Source organism: Podarcis liolepis, assembly GCF_965112155.1.
Source record: "Podarcis liolepis genome assembly, chromosome: 2".
NCBI lineage: Eukaryota > Metazoa > Chordata > Lepidosauria > Squamata > Lacertidae > Podarcis > Podarcis liolepis.
The window spans coordinates 14,405,987-14,422,706 of NC_139555.1; the positions used below are offsets into that span (position 1 = coordinate 14,405,987).

Below are 16,720 nucleotides of genomic sequence, written 5' to 3' on the forward strand. Positions count from 1 at the left end.
CACTTCCACGTTTCTCTTTCAGAGGACGTTGCGTTAGATCTAGGTTTGTTGAAAGATGTTCTCTACTTTATTACCCCGTTAGGTTGCTGCTTCTCCTCCCGTATGAAATCTTAAAGGGAGAGGGATCCTTATTATGTCCGTCCCCGGGGGGTGGGGTGGAGAAAGACAACGAAATGGTGAACTGCGGTGGTTGGTTGGCGGGTAAGAGGTAAAAGAAGAAACTGTTGCTGTGTAATATATCCCTTTCTCCTCTCTTCCCATTAAGAGGGTTGACTTCATTTTGAGATTTCCATGATCTTATGTTTTGGGAATATCAGGCCTTGGCAATTGCAGACTTGGCTTTTTCCTGTTCACGTGACCTCTGGATGGGAAACTGTTCATTCCCTCTGACAGGGGCTCCCTCCCCCAGTCTTAAGTTTGGTATCTAGGGGAAAGGTGCAGCACCTTTTTATAGCAGGTGGATTGAAGCAGCTAAACTGGTGCATGTTGGTGGAAATGTAGCTAAGCTAGGAAACTGTGCCTCCTTTCCCACCTCTTGTGTGATCCCCAGCCCTTATTAAACAACTTGGTCACCTTTAAGCTTCTCCTAGGATGCTTAGAGGGCAAAAGGGTCAGCTGTCAAAAGGGTGAAGTTGGGATGGAGTATCCCTTAACATGAGTAATCAACGTCATGCTGCTGGTTGCTAGTTTTTCTTAAAGTGGAAGAAATACTAGCAATTGTTTCATGGAAGGGAAACAATGCATGAATCTATAAATTAATGTTTGCTGCCTGGCTCACACCCCAGCATGGTGGAATGTTGGAAGGGCAAAGTAGGCCTCTAGTCTAATGTATTTGGAAAGTAGTGCAGCTTCCTAGTAAGCATTTTCTTTTGCTGCAAGATTGCAGTGATAAAGTTGTGGGATGTATTAGAGGCATCAAACGCACCATGCGCACACATCCTGTAACAAGTGACATTTCTTGAAAGCAGTCTCTTTCTATTGGGCTATTTTCCAAGTGCCCATTTTTTCTTCGTGATCTGTGTTCTCCTTTGCTACAGTCTAATTTTCTGCCTTCTACTGAAAGTTCAATATGCTGTTTGCTGTTGTCTTGCTGAAAAGTCTGGCAGTGGCTTTTTCCCTAGGATAAAGGGCCATTTGACAATTTTATTTGAACTCCAGACTCACTATATTCCCTAACCAATCGATTGCAAATGGCTAATCCCAGAGCATTTATTTTGGGCTTATTTACCTTTTCCCCATTCCTGACTTCTGCCTGCTCTGTTGCTGTACTTTGACTAAATTTTGATGACTGAGGAAATCTGTTCTGTTTCTGTGTAGTACAGATATGCAGCAGGGCAAGTAGATAGTGAAGTTAAAATTAGGACATACTTAACTTGGGTCTGAAACAAAAGCCAGATGAGCCAGACTTGTAGTGACCCGAGTAAGCTCTTCATCTCTCTGCTCCTAATCCTCTCCCAAATACCTTCCCCCTTTTCCTTTTTTGATTTTTAGCTTTTTATTTCTCTTTTAAATTTTGCTTCTTGTGGTGGTGCCTGTTCTTTCTCTTCAGGGAGTAATTGCATTTCCAGCACTCTTAATTGTATTATGTGGGTGTCTGGAGATTTCAGCTGTCTCTGTGATACTTACAATGCTGGGCTAAAATTGTAGATGTTTGAGCAGGGGGGAGGCAAATTGTGGGTCCTACATGTGGAGTATTTGTCTTGCTTACAGTGAGTGTAATTATTGGGATGTAGTATTTGGATCTGCTCAAATCTGGTGTGATTGAGAACCACCCTGGATATGCAAGGGTCTCCAGGGATGTGTCTGGCTTCAGTTTCAACCATATACAATATGTGAATGTTTTTCACAAGTGTTGATAACTACAAAGGAGTAATTAATGTTATATTTATTTATTTATTATTTGTTACATTCATTTCCTCCCAAAGGAGCCCAGAGCAAGCATACAGATAACCTAACATAATAAAATGCTCATCTAAAAAAACACTGCAATAAAACAAAATGTGTGCTTTCTGCTGGTAAAGGTAATAAAAGCTTGGCTCCAATCACTGTTCCCTGAAAGTTTAAACAGGTGGTTTTTTTGTGTTGGAAAAAAAATGTGTTGGGGGGCAACTGGACAGTACATTGTAGAAAGGAGCAATTAATGTTTTATTTATTTATTTTTTGTTACATTCATTTCCTCCCAAAGTGGCCCAGAGCAAGCATACAAATAACCTAACATAATAAAATGCTCATCTAAAAAAACACTGCAATAAAACAAAATGTGTGCCTTCTGCTGGTAAAGGTAATAAAAGCTTGGCTCCAATCACCGTTCCCTGAAAGTTCAAACAGGTGCTTTTTTAGTGGTGGAAAAAAATGTGTTGGGGGCAACTGCACAGTACATTGTAGAAAGGTGTCACTCTTCCCTTGGTAACTTTCCTTTACAGTATAAGTCTCTGGTCCTGTTCATACCTTTGGGAAAGCAGGTATGCACAAAATGTGTGGTGGGATTGAGGTGGGCACTTGCCTGCATTGGCAATATAAACTCTTCATCTTTATGCTCCCAATCCATCGTTTCTTCTCCCAGCTGTGTTCCCCTCTTCCTTTTTAATTGCTGTTCTCTTTTTCTGCCTCTTCTTCAAACAATAATTGCCAGTAGCAGGAGAAGGGCTGCCTTATCTTAGTTTTCCATCTGCGATTCCTGTTGCAGCTACGTGACATCAGTTGCTAGCTGCAAAGAGGGGAGGCTGGTCTTTTGTATTTTCTGCTCTTGTATTGCTTTATCTGAGTTGTGTAAAGGAAGTGCCAAGTTCTTGAGAGTCCTCTTTGGCTGGACATACTTAATATATTGTCAAGTCACAGCATATATGCTGATAGTGTTAGTCCCAGTGATACGTATTCCACGGCCTCAAAAACATTGGGTGGGATACAACTAACTTGTTGGGGGAACCCCAGAACAGGTTTAGAAGTGCATTGAGGGGGGATTCCCATTGCGTGAGTGGGCCTAATTCCTCAAACACATACCCCACTTACTGGTACCGTATTTTTCGCCCTATAGGACGCACTTTTTCCCCTCCAAAAATGAAGGGGAAATGTGTGTGCGTCCTATGGGGCGAATGCAGGCTCCTTGGCTTCATCAATGGCAGCGGGAAGCCTCCGAAGCGCAGAGGGAGCGCTCCCTCTGCGCTCCGGAGGCTACGTGTTGCTTTCGCTGAAGCCTGGAGAGCGAGAGGCGTCGGTGCGCACCGACCCCTCTCGCTCTCCAGGCTTCAGGAAGCTATCCGCAAGCCTTGGGAGCCCGGCGGGAGTGCCCCCGGGCTCCCAAGGCTTGCGGGCAGCAGCCCGAAACACGGGGCGCGCCTGGGGGGGAATAATTTTTTTCCCTTTATTCCCCCCCCCAAAAAAATCTAGGTGCGTCCTATGGGCTGGTGCGTCCTATGGGGCGGAAAATACGGTACATTGAACGAATTCCACTCACTGTGTGGTTTTTAAAGAGCATGTGTCTCTTGGTTGCACATGTTAAGACTGTACTTGCCAATAAGATGTTACATTAAGGTTTGAATAGGTACTCTGAGCTGGGATTCTGTAATGGGGATGGCAGAACCTGTTTTCCCCCAAGGATTCTTCTGGTTTACAGGTGAAGAAAGCAAGAGCTTTAGCGGGGTGTAAGCTTGTATTCCCTGAAGCATTAATGGAGGAAGTAAGCTCTTGTTTGCACAAGGTTTACCTAAGAGTGGTTCCCTTATCTTGTCCTGATTTGTATTTTAAGAGTGTGGGAGAAACTTTGGGTGCGCTTGGGCAATTTGGTTGTTCTTGTGCAATTAGTATATAAGATTCAGAGATCCACCCAGCCTCAGTCAGTGCCATATAGAAGTGCACCTTTCTTGTTTCGGAAAGAGATGGTGTGCTGGTAATAATCTCAGCTCTGCTACTGTTCCTGTTCCTCTTCACCATATACTCTGCCTATCAGCAACTCAGTCCACTGCTCTTCTCTTAAAGAATGGGGTTTTGAGTTGAGAGTAGTCTGTTCAGGTGTTTGTAAATGACTAACCAAAATATGCTAGGAAGGGAAAGTGTACATGAACACACTAGCTCTGCATTCCCAGGCCTGTTGTCCCTTGTGTGTTCTAGGGCAGCAGCCTGCACTTGGGAAACCACTTGTACTTGTTGAGTTCCCATGCATTTTGGAAAACTGGAAAAGCAGGGTTCCAGAACAAAGGGAAGCTTCCATGAGTACAGGAGCCTTCCCTGCTGCAGGCAGATGTATTGGAACACATGGAGAATGATAGACCTGGAGGATGCAAAAGCTAGGATGTTTGTGCATGCACTTTCATTTTAGTTAGACCCTATTACAAATGCCTGAATAAGTATAATGTGGATCTGCAACTCTTGGCAGCCTTGACTGTTTGAAAGAACCCCCTTTCTTTGTTCCTCAGTGTTATGCAGCATTTTCTCTTTTTGGGTGTTCCTTGGAACTCTATATGTGGATATTCAGAAGGACCAACAGGTTAATGTGCAGCATAAAGTTATTGAGGCTAGATAATGGACAGTGAGTGATCAAATAAGTTTGGGAGTCACTACAGTGGTACCTCGGGTTACATATGCTTCAGGTTACATACGCTTCAGGTTACAGACTCCGCTAACCCAGAAATAGTGCTTCAGGTTAAGAACTTTGCTTCAGGATAAGAACAGAAATTGTTCTCCAGCAGCAGAAGGAGGCCCCATTAGCTAAAGTGGTGCTTCAGGTTAAGAACAGTTTCAGATTAAGAACTGACCTCCGGAACGAATTAGGTACTTAACCCAAGGTACCACTGTACAAGGAGCAGTGATTCAGAGTGGTCTCTTTGATAGCTCAAACTCTGCAGTAGGGACAGTAAGCCTCAAAATGAAACCAGTTCCAAGGCTGCAACTTTGCTTTTGCAATCTAGCTGCAGGGGCATCAGGACTGATAACCTTGACAGACATAACCTTGGTTGGAGACTAAGGATATATCTGCATTGGGCCTAAGAAGGAGCCCTCGAAGAGGAAGAAGCCTGCATTGTTGTCACTGGAACTAATAGAGCCCTGATCTCCAGAGCCTTCCACATTAGTTTTATGGTGGTTTTTGTTCGTTTAATTCTGTAAGCTACTTTGTGTGTCCAAACGCAGAAAAACAGGGTAAAAATAATAAAAGCAAACAACCCCATATCAGTAATTGATAGGATCTCTTTCAGAAAGTGCAGTGGTACCTCGGGTTAAGTACTTAATTCGTTCCGGAGGTCCGTTCTTAACCTGAAACTGTTCTTAACCTGAGGTACCACGTTAGCTAATGGGGCCTCCCGCTACTGCTGCTGCTGCCGCTCATGGAACTTTGAAGTGTCAGGCATAGCCCTATTGGCTTTAGCCCAAACGTAGCAGAGTTTTCCTGCACAGCGAAGAAGCTAGTTGCGGCAGTAATGACTAGTCAGCTAGACTCAGAATAACTATTTACAGGATTTATTAAAAAGGAAAAAATAAAACCAGCAGAGTTTCTGCATACAAATAAAAGCAAAATAAATCCTCTCTTTCTCTCTCTCAAAACCATACACAGCACTTCTAACTCCTAACACACCTCACACCAAACTGTGCTAGCAATCCTAGATAACAGAGTTGAGTGCTGGTCGTTAACCAATCAGAGTGAGTAGTTTCTAGGTCAAGCAGACCTGGGCTTTCTGCCAAGAGTAAATTGACACCAGCTTGAGTTAATTGGTGAAGCTAGAATCTGCAAGTTTCCCACGAGAACCAATTAACAGAAACTGAACACCCCCTCACAGATTCTGCTGAACAATTAACACCAAATACACCTATGTAGGAGATTATTTTTCCAGCAAACCTAAACCCTTGCACATTCGCTTGTTCTTTATCTTTGCCAATGGTTTAGTTAACACATCTGCTACATTTTCTTCACTTGATACATAAGTACAGGTGATTACATTGTCTTGTACACAGCAACGTACATTTTGGTATTTTACAGAGATATGTTTTGAACGTGATTTGAAACCCTCTGTTTTACTTAAGGTTATACAAGCTTGATTATCAATGTAAACTTGTACTGGTTCTCCACAATTTACATTTAAATCTGCTAACAAATGCTTGAAATAAATCACCTCGTTGCACAATTCACTCAATGCGGCGTACTCTGATTCCGTTGATGACACACTTACAACGTCTTGCTTGCGTGACCGCCAGCTGATTAAAGCTCCACCGACCATTATGACTAGTCCTGTGACAGATTTTCTATCTGGCAAATTTCCCCAGTCACTATCACAGTAGCAACTCAACATTTCATCCTCGGAAGAATTTAATTGTAACATATAGCCAATTGTCTGTTTGAGATACCTCAGAACTTGTTTTACCCCTTTCCAGGCATTTAGTGTGGGTTTTGAGACCAATCTACTTAATATGCCTACTGCATAGCTAATATCAGGTCTGGACCACTGTGCTAGATACAATAAACTTCCAATTACAGAATGATATACATCAGGATGTTCAAATTCAGGACTCTCATCTGTGTGAAGTGTTTTTATGAAACCTGGATCCATAGGCACCGCTGCCCCTTTGCAATCCTGCATCCTGTATGTAGTCAGTAGTTGTTTAACTTTGTTCTGCTGACTAATTAGGCAGCTGCCATCTTGGGCCCAGCACACTTCCAACCCTAGATATGTCCTAACCGGGCCTAAGTCCTTCACTTTGAACTTACTGGACAATTGCTTGGCAAATCTTTTAGTTTGTTTATCTGTTTTACAGGCATACAATACATCATCTACATAAATCAGACAAAACTCTTGATCACTGCCTGTACCACGTACATAAACACAATTGTCAGCTGTACTCTGCTTGAAACCAAATGACACTAAGGCCTCATGGAAACATTTGTTTCAAGATCTTGCAGCCTGTTTGAGACCATATAGAGCTTTGTTTAATTTTAACACTCTATTGGAACCTGTCTCATAACCAGGCGGTTCGGCTAGATACAGGTCTTCTGATATTGATGCATGTAAATATGCAGTCTGAATGTCAAAATGGTTTAACAGGAGTTTTCTCTTTGCTCCAAGCGTTAAAATCAGCCTTACACTGTCCCCCTTAGCAGTAGGGGAAAAAGTTTCGTCATAATCTTTTCCAGGCCTCTGAGAATATCCTTGAGCCACTAAACGAGCTTTGTATTTGTACTCTCCTGTCACCAGAGGTTTAAGTTTGTACACCCACCTGCAGCCTACAATCTTTGCCCCCTCAGGCGCTGCTACTGGTGTAAAAACCTTGTGCTCATTCAGAGAGGACATCTCTTCCTCCATTGCCTGTTTCCAGCGCTCTGCCTCCTCTTTTGGTAACTTTAACACCTCCTGAAAACTCTTGGGCTCTGCAATTACACTAAACACATTTGCAGTATCAGGAGAAAAACGCACCGGAGGCACTCCTTTGTTTTGTCTTTTAGATCTTCTGGAAGAAAATTTTTCTTCTGACCCACTTTCCTCCTCAGAACTACGACCTCTCCTTTGTTGCTTAGCAACTGGTCTTTGGCTAACTCCACTTCCTTGAGAGCTCTTATCTGAACTTTCCTCCCCCTCAGACTCTGATTCTCTGTGTCTACCTTCAGAGTCATGAAGCTCCTGGGAAGGTTCAAACCAAACCTCAGTATTGGCATGTAGTCTCTCCCAGCCACTATGTTCACAAAAACTGGCATTCCTGGAGATCACAATGCCATTTGTCCCTTCAGCAAAGCGGAAACCTTTTCCCAGCTCCTGGTAACCCACAAACACTAATTGTTTGGTCTTAGGATCTCCCTTCTTTCTCATTTGTTTCGGAATTAATACCCAGGCTTTTGATCCAAACACATGCAAATGGTCAATTTTAGGTTTTTTCTGAAACAATTTAAAGTACGGGGTTGTACCTATTGTTTGATGAAAGAGCCTATTTTGGAGATAACACGCGGTGAGCATGCTCTCCCCCCAATAAGACATGGGCAAATCAGCATCATCAAGCATGGCAAACATCATATCTTGTAAAGATCTGTTTTTTCGCTCTGCAACGCCATTCTCCTCTGGGGAAAAAACGTTCGTTTTTCTATGCCCAATGCCACGCTTTTGTAACCAATCTTTAAAAGCATTTGACATAAATTCGCCACCTCTGTCCGTCTGAATCCTTTTGAGTTTAATGGACAGAAATCTTTCCACAGATGTCACCCAGCCTTTAAACTTAGTGAACACGTCACCCTTATTCTTCATGGGAAAAACCCAAGAATAACGCGTGGCGTCATCCACAATTGTTAATGAAAAACGCGATCCACCCCTGCTTACAGCAAATGGACCAATTACGTCCATGTGAACCAGCTGTAGCGGTGACTCACTAACTCTGTCACTTCTGGGGTAAGAGACTCTGTGGGTTTTAACCTTTTTACAAACATTACAATCAAGGTACTTGTTACAACTCTTTAAATTACCCCCATCAGCCAATTCAGACATTTTTAGTACACTTTTCCAGCAAGCATGCCCCATTTTCCTATGCAATAAGTGCACACAGTTGTCATGTATAGCTTTGTTATTCACTGCAGGCTGAGATTTACTGACTACTGCTGCAACTTGAGATCCTGCTTTAAGCCAAAACAAGCCTCCCTCTGACTTAGCAGTGCCTAAAATCTCACCAGCCTTCTTAATAATGCAACTGTCTCCTTCAAAATGCACTTTAAACCCAGCTTTTAGCAAACAATCTACAGACATCAGATTGCTCCTTAATGAAGGCACACAAAGTACATTTTGCAGGCATTCACGAAGACAAGGAACAAAAACTGCACCCCCCGAAATCACTTCGGAAGTACTTCCGTCTGCTAGAGCCACCTGGCTGCGCTGTGCTGAGTTCTTGGAAACAAACAATTCATCTGAATTTACGATGTGGCGAGACGCTCCCGAATCGACCACCCAGACCGCTTGTTTCTCATCAGCAATCTTGACCTCGGCGGTCACCAGCTGAGCCGACTGTTTTTGTTTGAAGAATTTCCTTTTACGCTGCTGCTGCTGATGCTGCTGATCTCGTCTCTGCTCCTGCACCGGCAACTGAGACTTGACCAACTCCGGACATTGTCGTTTTAGATGCGCTGAAGACCCACATCGGAAACAACGCCTAACAGCAAACGCTGACTCCTCACCAGTACGCTGCTTTTGCTTCACCTCTGGCACGGCATGAGAACTCCTTCCAAACCGCCCACCAGTAGAAGCCTCTGCAGCCAACAACCTTTCTTGCCTCTTCTGCCATTCTTCAATCAAACGCCCAGTAACGTAACTGACTGATAAATCATGCTCCTGCATGCCTTCTAGAGACAAAACTAAATTATCCCAGCTTTCCGGGAGAGAACTCAAAATAATAGCCACCTTCTCCTGCTGGTTTAACGCACAGTCTCTTTCCTGTAGCGCAGCAAACTTTAACTGTAAACTGTGTAGGTGTTCCTGCATTGTAACCCCAGGCTGTAACATTGCCTTGTACAATGCCTTGCGAATGAACAGCTTGGAAACCGCTGTCTCACGCACATGGAGTTCTTTAAGTGCTTGCCACACACCTCTAGCTGTCTTGATTCCCCTCACATACGGCAACTGGGAATCTTCCAGCCCCAAGACAATTGTGGCCCTTGCTCTTTGGTCTTTATCGAGGTCTTCATCATCAGGCTTCGTAGGAAACTTACTCACCACTTGCCAGAGACGATCCCTCTGCAGCACTGCCTGCATGCGTTCCGACCACAGCAAGTAATTGGAGTCATTCAGACGCTCAAAAGCCATCTGAACTGGTTGTGAGGCCATCTTGAGAGCGATGTCCCTGGAACCTGGAACCAGCTGCTCACGACCACCGAGAGAGAAAACAGGAACCACAGCACCCAGCACTCACACGCTGCAGCTGTTGTCCTTGCGTCCACTGCGTCACCAGCTCACCACAGTCAGGAACCAGCCAGTGTCCATCTGCTGCACCAACAGGAACAACAACTTCTGGAACTACTGGAACCAACGCCGTTGATGCTGACACCACCGCAACTCAGGCTGGCAGCACAATGCCCATAACCTCATGGAACTTTGAAGTGTCAGGCATAGCCCTATTGGCTTTAGCCCAAACGTAGCAGAGTTTTCCTGCACAGCGAAGAAGCTAGTTGCGGCAGTAATGACTAGTCAGCTAGACTCAGAATAACTATTTACAGGATTTATTAAAAAGGAAAAAATAAAACCAGCAGAGTTTCTGCATACAAATAAAAGCAAAATAAATCCTCTCTTTCTCTCTCTCAAAACCATACACAGCACTTCTAACTCCTAACACACCTCACACCAAACTGTGCTAGCAATCCTAGATAACAGAGTTGAGTGCTGGTCGTTAACCAATCAGAGTGAGTAGTTTCTAGGTCAAGCAGACCTGGGCTTTCTGCCAAGAGTAAATTGACACCAGCTTGAGTTAATTGGTGAAGCTAGAATCTGCAAGTTTCCCACGAGAACCAATTAACAGAAACTGAACAGCCGCCGCTGCTGCACGATTTCTGTTCTCATCCTGAAGCAAAGTTCTGAACCCGAGGTACTATGTCTGGGTTAGCGGAGTCTGTAACCTGAAGCGTATGTAACCTGAAACGTATGTAACTCGAGGTACCACTGTATGTGCGTGAAAATCCACTGCATATATTTGAGTGTTTGGGCAGAAAGACAGTATATAAATATAGTTAGTACTGTAAATAAATAAATAAATAAGTAAATGAATTCCCAGCCATGTTGTGTTAACTTTAAACAAGTTAAGGTGTGTAAAAAAAGCACAAGATGATGCCAAAACGAACAGGTGCTTGTTGGGGTTTTATATCTTGTAGGAAACTCTCCCTGCTGACTGGCAGTGGGTCTGCTACGTGCAGCAGGTCCCTCTCATAACTCCTATTCCATAGTCACAGTTTCGTCCCAAGTCCCTTATGTTATAATTTGGGTCCCCTGAAGGGGCCAGTATTCCTGCTTTTGTCAAATCGACTTGAGTGATGGCCAAAGGAGCATGTGTATCTCAGTTTAATTTGGCACACCTGTAAGAGGGGAAAAAACATTTTCTAGTACTATAGGCAAGTGCTGCTTTGAGAAACCTTTGCACGGTTTAGACCCCCCAAGTCAGATGGCATGATTCATGTTTCTTCCATGGTGAGTTATCGTCCTACTGAGTTTTGCTGGCAAGCCGGCCGTTGGCTGGATTGCATCACCCAGATCCTGATAACCAGGTTAAAATGACATGGAGGTGCTTGGCTGGCCTTGCCACCTTAATTGCCCTTATTGCTGGGTGCATGCAGTCAAGCTAAACATCAAGGTCTGTTTAAAGTAGGTTCCATTCGCTGAGCCATCTGACAGTGCCTCCAAATAATGCGGGAACATTATTAGGATATTCTTTATATGTAGCTTCAGTATCCACACAAGAGAACAGGCTAAATCCAGGCCAGCAGCATAGCTGTCTTCCCTAGCTTAGAGAAGAAAGCACCGAAAATGTTGTTGCAGAGGCTGGATGCGGCTCTCTCTGGGTCACAGCTTGTTCACTAGCCTGTGCCTGAACAGATTTATATAGGAATCCCTTAATTGGCTCGGACTCCTGCTGGCAGATATAAACTGCCCTCTGCAGAAAGACAGCATTATCTTGAGTGAGGTCTTCTGATCTGCTGTCTGTATTCCCGTTGCAAGGGTGGGGTGTGACAGTTTAGCTTCTGAACTTTTCCATTACCTTCCTAGTAGGGATGCATCTAAGCTGTGAGAATTCCTTCCCTTCCAGAACAAAGAACATAGACTTTCCGAAGACCCTTCTGCCTTAGCGGCTGTCTTCTGTCTGTGCATGCAGATGTATGTCCATGCCCACTCCACTTAACATACCACTGCTAAAATGCTTTTGAGGAGCCAAACTTGTGGCTGGGCAACCTTTCCTTCTCAGTTAAAGGTGGGAAATTGCTTTTATATCACAGCAAAAGCACATAATACACTTCAGGCCGTTCAGCTGTGATATGTCCATTGGTCGTGGAATCTATATGTAATTTGTTTTCTTGGTTTTAAAGAACATGTATGCAAAAACTCCCTCGTTCTCCTTGCTTCATAGGGACCGTTTTCAAAACTTTAGAAAGCTCAGCCTAAAATAAGACACAGGAAAAGGACAGTTTCCAGGGTCTATGGGGGGGACCCAGTTTTTTGTCCAGAGTTCTAGTTCTATCTTGACTAGTTTCTACTGCATTCCCATTCTGTTCTTTTAAGTGTTCTTCCTTTTATTGCTTTAGCATACCAGTCAACGGCAAGCGATGGTCTCTCTAAAGGTATAGCAAACATTTGGATCAAATTAGACCAGCCTTCCTCAACAAGTACCCTATGGAGTACAAATTCTGATCGACTCCAGCCAACATGGCAGATGGCCAAGAGATTATGGGAGTTGCAGTCCAAAACATCTGGAGGGAACTAGGTAGGGGAAATCTGAACTAGACCATTAAAATAAAACAGGTTATTTCATTTATAATATTTATGTCTTGCTTGTCCATTAATAATCCTGAAATGGTTAGGTTTAGTATTGTCATTATTATGTAATAACACAGTTGAGTGCAGGGTTTCTGTTTCCTCGGTGTAAAAACATGTCCCAAGGAAAAAGGCTGCTGTCCTGGCAGTAGTAAAGCAGAACCACTTGTCAGTAGTAACATTATCAAACCCTAGTGTGTTCAGCCTAACTGGGGTAGCTCAGTCGGTAGAGCATGAGAATCTTAATCTCTGGGTTGTGGATTTAAGCCCCATGTTGGGCAAATGATTCCTGCATTGCAGGGGGTTGGACTAGATGACCCTTGGGGTCCCTTCCAACTCCATAATTCTATGATTCTACATGAGTAGTTTATTAGTAAATCCTCTGACCCAGCAACTCCATATCCTTCCAGTGGCCTGTTTGCTGAAGCTCTAGAAGACAGCCTGTGAAAGCACATGGGGCTCATTATCTTTGCTTCTCTACCCTCTTGCTCATTCTTTTCTTAGGATGCTTTAAAAAGTAAAATAAACCCGTTTCATATATTACATCTGGAAAGCGACTGCAGTTTCTAAAGTTCAAGGTGAGCAGGTTTTGTCCATGACTTTGCAAAATTTCCTCACAACTGCAATAAATATTCCACAGTACAGTACTTGAAAAGAGGTAGTGAAGGCATTCAAAATTGGAATAAGAAAGATTTCAGTTTTCTGGAAAAAATATTGGTCTCTTATGAAGGCAGAGATTATTTAGGACCTAAGGCTCTTCCTTTGCTTTCTGTTTACGTACTTCCCTTCTTCTGAGTCAGAGCTTTCATGACTCTCCTTTCTAAAGCACCAGATGCTTTAGGAAAGAATAGGTCTATTTATTTATTTTTAATACAATGCAATCTTGCTTGAGGCTTTCTTGTTTTCTTTCATTTGTAGAACAAAAACTAAATAAAAATGGCTGCAGTCTTGCTTTTAAGAACACTCTAGATTTTCCTAGGCATAATTTCCTGCTCTGGAAGCTGTAATGGTCATTTGTTCTTAAATTGATTTACCAAGACATGGTGAATAACACTGGTTTCTTAGTTTTCCCTAGAGACAGCTTATTCCTTTTGTACCTATCCTGCAGGTGTTACCCAAATAATGCAAACACCTAGAAGGGAGAACTTCAACTAAAATTAAGCAAAGATTCACTGGTGTCAAACTTCAGAAGCTCAACACACTTCCACAGTAATCAATCCATAAATCAAATAGTAATATCCAGCACTATAAATAAATCATATCCTGCACTATAAACACATTGAGCATTTAACCACTTGGATGACTCCCAGAAACTGGAGTCTTTTATCTGCCACCTTCCCTCCCAATTCTTGAGTGTGGTGGTTTTCAGTATGCATAGTATTTGTTTTCGTTTTTGAGAGGTATATCACATTGAGAAAGGAACTTGGCTGTGGAGGAGTTTCATGTACGGGGTGGGGAATGGGATTTTGGACTCCTGCATCAATCAAAATGCAACATTCTGTCCTGAGTACTTGGTTCTACTGAGAACAGTGGGAAGAAGTCTGATATACAGTGGTACCTCGGCTTACAGACGCTTCAGGTTATAGACTCCACTAACCCAGAAATAGTACCTCGGGTTAAGAACTTTGCTTCAGGATGAGAATAGAAATCACGCGGCAGCAGCAGGAGGCCCCATAAGTTAAAGTGGTATCTCAGGTTAAGAACAGTTTCAGGTTAAGAACGGACCTCCAGAACAAATTAAGTTCTTAACTCAAGGTACCACTGTACTGGTTGTTGGGGGCGAGGAAGCTTCCCCATGCTTTGAAGAGAGAAGGCCCTTCCCCAGCAGGGCAGTGCCTCTGGGACATGAGTCTGCTTTCTGCCTTCCCTTTCAACTTAAATTTTAGGCTTCCTCAGTCAAGGAAAAGGGGAACAAATGCAGAGAGCAAAATAGGATAGGGTTTTTGAGGTTGTTTTTTTTTTTTTTGCATACTTTATCCTTGAATTCAGCAATGTCAGCTCCTGCTGGTATACTAAAAGAGAGAGAACATGCACAAGAGCTGGAAACCACACAATGGAAAAAACAAAGATAAGTCTTATTAATAAAAATAATCAGATGCCAACTGTAGTACCTTACTAACATAATACAGTTGGCTTGCACAATGGCTTTCAGATGATTCATGAAAATTAATCCCTAGCCAAAGACTGCAGCCCCAAGTTGGACAAAGGAAAGTGGAGCCACAGAAGAGGCAGAGAGCTAGCAAAGAAATATCATAATGCAGTTAAGATGACACCTTGTGGTACAAACAATTCTCCTTTTGGTGGACTTCTTGTAATATACACAGTCCTTCCATGTAGAGATATCAGACTTGACTGTGCGATGCTGTCAGGTGGATACTAACGTGGGCACGTCACTATATTGTGTGGTTTTCCTGAACTCCAGAAATGTCTTATTCTGCTGATAGCTGGAGTGTCTGCTTTTTCACCATCACCCCTTTGAAATGTGTAAATACCAGAGTTCTCATGGATTTATAAGTTCTCCAGAGACTTGAGTACTTTTCCAGCTCTCCATTTGCACTTTGACTAGATGTTTCTTTCCTAGGCAAACAATAGCTTGTGAAAGAAACTCATTCCTTTTTCTCGGATTGCTTATCCTCAGAATTCAACAGTGTTTACCAGAGCATTTCTGACTGAGTGCATACAGCAATGTATGTCTAGCCTCTCCTGGTGCAACTCAACACAGACTATAACTCTTCAGTTAGTGGCTGGGGCAGTCCAGTCAGATGGGTGTGGTACAAATAATAAATTATTATTATTATTAACTTTGTGAGAGAGGTTACGAATATGGCAGGCTCCTTGGCTCACTCTAAAGTCTGACAGGATCATGTCACATTTATTATATTAGTTTTGTATTCTGTATTTTGTTAACTGGTGGCTGACAGGCAAGTGCACTCATGATTTGAATGAGAACCATGATCCTGCAGACAGTGTTAGATCCTGGGGTGGAAAAGCTAGGAGCCAAATGGTTTCTGAGACCTGGGTTGTGGGCGCCAAAACAGAATGTATAGTCGCCACTGGGGGGGGGGTCAGCAACACTTTTTATTTTTTGCTTTGATAAGCATAATATGGAATTCACATAAGTGACACATTGTTAATATCACATTTTGGCAGAAATTGTTAATACATGTTTAATTTGGTTGTGATAATAAACATATTGGTACCATACTTCAGTTTTCGAAACGCTTTGCTTTTTATTATTAATTAAAGGTAAAGGGACCCCTGACCATTAGGTCCAGTCGTGACCGACTCTGGGGTTGCAGCACTCATCTCGCTTTATTGGCCGAGGGAGCTGGCGTACAGCTTCCGGGTCATGTGGCCAGCATGACTAAGCCGCTTCTGGGGAACTAGAGCAGCACACGGAAACGCCATTTACCTTCCCGCCGGAGTGGTACCTATTTATCTACTTGCACTTTGATGTGCTTTCGAACTGCTAGGTTGGCAGGAGCAGGGACCAAGCAACGGGAGCTCACCCCGTCGCAGGGATTCAAACCGCCGACCTTCTGATCAGCAAGTCCTAGGCTCTGTGGTTTAACCCACAGTGCCACCCGCGTCCCAACCCTTAACATATTGTCTATCCTTAACATATCCTTCCAAGTATTCAAAGCACATACATTTCAGTAATCCTTGAGTGTCAGCCAGGCGCAAAAAATGGCACCCAGACTTTTTGAGGTGCTTGCAAATGGAGAATCTTTAGGCACAAAATGTGCTCTGCGCCCTGCTAATTTCAAAGCCTGCCTGCAGATGTTGATTCCAGCTCTTATCAGCCCCATCTAGCATGGCCAGTGGTCAATGCAACATCTGGAGGGCCAGTGATCCCTGATCTACTGCAGGCATGTACTATAAAATATTTTCACCTTTCTCTCGAGCTTATTGTGCAATGGATCTGTATAGTTCTTTTAGAAGATGCAAAATCCGAGTCTGACAGTCATTGGACACACTGTATATGTTGTGGCAGAAAAGCAGTGGCAATTCTTATGTGCCATGTTGTCGGCTATTTAAATACCTGGTGGGTTGTTGTTTTTTAAGCCCAAATGCCTGTAGTTTTAGACTCATACAAATGTGCATTACACTCAGAAGACTTTGGTATAATAGATTTTTAAAATGTAAAATCCCTCTTAAATATCAGGTTTGTGTTTTTATTTAAAGCAGCTAACGCCACAGTGATTGAAGTTGGTTGTAAGAAAAGATGTTGCTTTATTGTTCCCAGAAGTTTA

The 16,720-nt window shown here is 43.1% G+C and overlaps 1 protein-coding gene across 1 annotated transcript in view; it reads left to right on the forward strand.

Annotated features, from left to right (window-relative positions):
- Nucleotides 1–16,720, forward strand: part of CS (citrate synthase) — a 39,012-nt gene that overhangs the window by 920 nt on the left and 21,372 nt on the right. The window lies entirely within an intron of this gene.